The following is a 6,201-nucleotide window of genomic DNA, read 5'->3' on the forward strand; positions in this document are numbered from 1 at the left end:
TTACAGACCTCCCCCAACCCAGGTGCCCAGGATACCCACCCTTCCACAGAAGAAGCATGTATTAAATACCTGCTGTGTGCAGGGAGCTCTAGATGGTTTGGGCGGCCTGGTGCGATGGCTTGATGCAGGTCTGGCTTCCCCACTGAGAATCGAGGCAGGGAGGTGTGAATAAGGAGTGTCTTCTGCAGAGGAAAGATTAGTGAAGGCTTTACATGATAGTCTGTGGTGAACCCCTGTGGAGACACTGTTGCCATCATGAGGTACCACTGGCCTGAGTACTTAGTGCCTTAAGTCTAAATTCCAGGCCCTATGGAAAGCTTTCCTGAGTCTTTCAAGTTCCTAGGAAAGCCCTCACTCGGAATCTTGGAGGGAAGAGGGCTCCCTTTCTGGAGCCATGTTGCATAGAAGGCAGTGGGTGAGGTGTGAGCTGTCCCTGCAGGGACAGAGTGCTCAACAATAAGTGCCAGGGTCATGTGCTCCCCTCTAAGTTTCCCTGGGTGGGAATAAGGACAGGGTGCCAGTCTCCCTTGCCCTGATCAGGGATCTAGAGGGGGCATCATTTCCCTTTGCAGTGCAAGGCCTGGCTCAGCTTCCTTCTACCTATCTGGCACTGTGGCCAGCGTACAGATGGGGACACCCTGCCCTGTGGACGTTCACACCTTAGTTGCCACAGTCAGCTGATAAACAATAAAGAGCCTATAATAAAAGGGAATTGGTTGTCATCCAGAGTCCAAAGGCCAGAGGCCAGAAAGTGGGGCTGGCTGAATAAACTGAAGCTCTTAGGAAATGCTTGGGGAGGCTGAAGTCTGCCTAGACATCGATAGAGAGGAGGTGGGTACAACACCTCTGAGGAGGCTACAACAGGTGCCAGAGGTGCTCGATTTTTTTTACAGTATGAAGAATCCTGCCCTTTACATTTCCTTCTTTTATGTTTCTGGTTTCAAAAATTCAATGCAAACAACTCAAAGAACACAAAAACGTGTATTTTAGGAAACAAATGTCCCCTATATTTCCATACAGACCTGAGTCAGAGATGGCCACAGTTAACAATAGGATGTGTATTCTCTCAAAAAAATTTTCCAGATTTTTCCTAACACTTTTATATTATTTTACAAAAATGGGATTATATGTATGTTTATACATACGTTATACGTATTTTTGTACAACTGTTCTGAAACTTGCCATGTTTTCTTAATAATACTCTCGGATGTCTTTCCAAATCAGTTCATATAATTCTTTTAAAATCTAGCACAGTTTTCCATAGTAGTGATAAGTCATAAATTATTTAATCAATATCCTACTGATGGGCTCTTGAGTCACTTTCAAGTTTTTACTTATGCAAACATTGCTGCAATTAATAAAACTTCATATGTATGCCTTTGTGCACGTGTGTGAATATTTTTATATGATAAATGTCTTTAAGTGAAATTGTTTGATCAAGCAAGAATATGTGAAATATTGATGGAAACTGCCAAAAAGATTACCCCAGTTCACACACATGCCACTGTGTATGAGCCCACCTGCTGCTTCACATTCTTTTGGACACTTGGTATCAATGTTATTTTTTTCTCAATTATGTTTATTATATTCAGACACATGTTGACTTCCAGTCAAAACAGTGGAGGAGACAGTCCCCAGTGGCATTCCCTCCTACAAATCAACCAATCTACAACTATAAAAAAGCAACGACAGCCAGGCTGGGGCCACTAGAGCTCAAGGGAAGAGGAGGAGAGACCTATGGAGTGCATGAAGATGGGAGAAGCCACAATGAGAGAAAGAAAGAATTGTTCTGACTGTTTCAAATCCTGGCTGTTTCCAGGCTAGAGCTGCTGAGCACATGGAGCAGAAGCTGGCGAAAAGCCACAGCTTTTTGATGACTTTTGGATGAAGTTGCTTGGAGGTGGCAGGGGAGAAGAGGGCCTTGGTGGCCCCCAGGCCAGCAATATCACTAATAGGGTTCCCATGGACCCACATAGGACCAAGGGCCACAACAACTGAAAAAAAGGAGCCACTCAGAGGCCAATGAGTCATTGCAAGGGACCAGAGCATGGCTCGTCCCATGGGAAGTGTTTGGAGCATGCGCGGTGGGGGAGATGGGCCCCCTGGGAGAACACTGGGGCACAGCAAGGACAGCTGATCTGCCCCCCAATCAGCACAGGACCACTCAGAGGAGACTGGTCAGGGATATAGAATTGCATGGGGTGCAGTTTGATGAAAAAACTCGGGCCCAGACCAGAATTTCACTAGAACCTGAAGTACCTATAAAGTCAGCAATTAAAACCTGAGCTGCACAAAAAGGCTTCCCCAGGGAATCAGCAGAAAAGCAGCAATTTAGCTCAACCACAGAGCTCAAGTACTGGACCCCACAGGAAGTTCCCCCACTTTAGAAGTAAGCAAAGGACAGCAAATTAGTTCCAGTGCAGAGTTTAAGTGGTGGTAACAGCAAATAATCCAATACAGAACTGAAAGAAAAAAAGTACCCACAACCAGAGACAAAGTTTGATATTAACTAGTAAAGGTCTCATTTCACCAAAGAACACCTATAACACCTAGAAGGACTGGAAGTCCCCTAGGATACTGTAGTGGATTGAGTTATGTCCCCCCAAAACTCAGTGAAGCTTGAATTGTGTCCCCCAAGTTTTATGTATTAGAAACTTAGCCCCCACTGTGACTGTTAACAGGGCGGGAAATCCTATTATGGTAATTGTAAGGTGCAGCCTTGAGGAGGTGATTGGATTGTAGGACTGTGCAGTAGTGAATGGATTGAAAATGGTGGTCAGGGGTGTGGTTCTGAGGGCTTTAAAAGAAGAGGAGAGTCTGTCTTTCTCGATCTGTGCTCTCTGCTCTCTCTGCTTCCACCATCTTGCAATCTTAGACCCCTGGGTCACTGTTGCCACCACCAGATGGACTTTGAACTTCCCTCAGAAGCCTTAGAAACTGTAAGCAATAAATTTCGTTTTTCTTTATAAATCACCCCGTCTCAGGTATTCTGTTATAGCAACACAAAAAGGACAAATACAGATACCAAAACAAAAAGGGGGAGGGCCGGGGGGGCCTCAGTCATGCCCCTGACATGCGCAACCAGTTCTGAGGGTGGGGGCCAAGGGCCTTGGCAACATCCCCCTGACAAGCACAACCACCCCAGCAATGACGACTGAGCTGCTGCAGGAAGCGCCCAGTCCTCTCCCAAGCCAGGGCGGTGGGGGGCCTTGTGCCTTGTCACACCCCCAACATGAGCAACCAGCCCAGTGATGACCACCGAGCTGCCCTGGGTTCTCCTGTCCTGGGGCAGTGGGGGGCTGAAGGCCTCAGCCACGCCCCCCCCCTCTCCATTCTTTCCTCCCCCTATTCCCTGGCAATCACTCTTTTACTTTGTCTCCATAAATCTGACAACTCTGGGTTCCTCATACAAGTATAAATGGAATCAATACAGTATTTGTCTTTTTGTGACTGGCTTATTTCATGTAGCATAATGTCCTCAAGGTTTATCCATGTTGTACCTTGAGTCAGAGTTTCCTTCCTCTTTAAGGCTGAATAATATTTCATTGTATGTATATACCACATTCTGTTTATCCATTCATCTGCTGAGGGACACTTGGGTTACTTCTACCTCTTGGCTACTGTGAATAATGCTGCTGTGAACATGGGTGTACAAACAGCTCTTTGAGACTCTGCTTGCACTTCTTTTGGGTATATGCCCAGATGTGAAATTGCTGGGTCATATGGTAATTCTATTTTTGATTTTGTGAAGAACCGCCATACTGTTTACCATAGAGGTTGAACCATTTTATGTTTCTACCAACAGTGCACAAGGGTTCTAATTTCTCCACATCTTTGCCAACACTTGTTATCTTTTTTTTTCATAGTAGTCATCCTAATGGGTGTGAGGTGGTATCTCATTGTGTATGCATGTGATTTAATTAAAGAGACTTTATTTTTTAGAGTAGTTTTAGGTTCACAGAAACATTAAGCAGAAAGTATAGAGAGTTTCCATATACCTCTAACCCCCACACATAATCAGCTTCCCCCACTGTAAACATCCTACACCAGACAGGTATATTTGTTACAATCAATGAACCCACACTGATTTTAATTAAAGAGACTTTATTTTTTAGAGTAGTTTTAGGTTCACAGAAACATTAAACAGAAAGTATAGAGAGTTTCCATATACCTCTAACCCCCACACATAATCAGCTTTCCCCACTGTAAACATCCTACACCAGACAGGTATATTTGTTACAATCAATGAACCCACACTGACACATCATCATCACCCAAAACACATACGGTTCCTTCTTTTGGTGTTGTATAATCTATGGATTTTTGACAAATTCATAATTACACTCATCCATCCTTATAGTTTCATACAGGATAGTTTCACTGCCCTAGAACTCCTCTGGGCTCTGCCTGTTCATCCCCTTTCCTCTCCCCGCCCTGGCAACCACTGATCTTTTTGCTATCTCCGTAGTTTTGCCTTTTCCAGAATGTCATATAATTGGAATTGTACAGTATGTAGACTTTTCAGGTTGGCTTCTTTTACTCAGTCATAGGCATTTAAGTTTCCTCCATGTCTTTTTATGGGTTTGATAGCTCATTTCTTTTTAGTGCTGTATAATATCCCATTGTCTGGATGTACTACATTTTAGATATCCATTCACCCACTGAAGGACATCTTAGTTGCTTCCAAGTTTTGGCAATTATGAATAAAGCTGTTCTAAACCTCCTTATGCAGATCTCTGTGTAAACATAAGTTCACAGCTCATTTGGGTAAATACTAAGGAGTGCAATTGTTGGATCTATTAATTGAGGGATAACATACATACTGTAAATTTTAACTTCTCGATGAGTCTTTTTTAAAAAATAAATTTTATTGTGTACATTTGAAGTTTACAATGATGTTATGGGAAACATATAGACAGTAAAATGATTACTATAGTGAAGCAGATTAACATATATATCTTCTTACATAGTTACTTTTTTCCTATGAAAAGAGCAACTAAAATGTGCTTACTTAGCAAAAATCCCTAATATGATACAATTTTATTAACTATAGACCTCATGTTGTACATTACATTTCTAGGCTTGGTCATCCTACATATTTGCTACTTTGTATCTTTTGACCTATACCTCCCGATCCCCTCACCCACTCTTTCAACTACTACCTAAATCAGGTTTCCATGTAACATCTCCCAGTCAAAAATCTGCCCAAGGTAAGTCCTACTCTGATAAAGTTTTAACTTTTGACATAACAATATCTGTCTTATTTTTCATGATATCTATCTTTGGACCTTGTTTAGGGAAACATTTTCCAACTCATAAATATTCATTCACTACATTTTATTCTATCACTTTCATTATTTATCATATTGAAATCTTTAAACCAGGTAAAATTTATTTTAATGTAAACTATGAGATAGGGATCAAATTCCCGTGTCTCATCTGTTCCCCCAAGGGCTACTTTCCAACATCATTTATTAATTATCCAACACCATTTATTAAGTAGTCAACACCATTTGCTTGCATTTATTGACTAGTCAACACTATCTCCATGATTTGAAATATTCCCTCTTTCTTTTATTTTTAAGTTTATTTATTTATTTATTTTATTTTTTTACATTCTATGATGTTGTGGAGCAGTTGGGGGGGAGGGGTAGAAGGGAAGGGGGAAGGAAGTAGGGTGGGAGAAGGAGGAAGGGGGGGTGGGGTTGAGGCCTTGGCACCCCCCTCATTCCTGCAGGGGAGGCCAGAAGGCTTCCTGCAGTGGTTTGGTCATAGCTGGGCTCGGTGCAGATGTCAGGGGCGTGTGGCTGAAGCCCTTGCCCCCCACCACCCCAGCTCGGGAGCCCAGGGCACTTCCTGCTGCTGCTCAGTGGTCACCACTGGGCTGGTTGTGGGTGTCAGGGGATGAGGCTGAGGCCCTCAGCCCCCTAACCATCCTGGCTCAGGAGAGCCCAGGGCACTTCCTGCTGTGGCTTGGTGGTTGTCACTGGGCTGGTTGTGGGTGTTGGGGGGCTGTGGTTGAGGCCTGAGGCCCCACAGTGCCCCAGCTAGGGAGAGCCCAGGGAGCTACCTGTGGCAGCTTGGTGGTCATCATGGGCTGGTTGCAAGTGTCAGGGGGCATGGTTGGGGCTCCCAGGCCTCCCCACTCCCTGACTTGGGAGCCCAGGAGATTTCTGGTACTTCTAAGTTTTATATCTGTTC

This window comes from Galeopterus variegatus, unplaced genomic scaffold (genome assembly GCF_000696425.1).
Source record: "Galeopterus variegatus unplaced genomic scaffold, G_variegatus-3.0.2 Scaffold1973, whole genome shotgun sequence".
Taxonomy (NCBI): domain Eukaryota; kingdom Metazoa; phylum Chordata; class Mammalia; order Dermoptera; family Cynocephalidae; genus Galeopterus; species Galeopterus variegatus.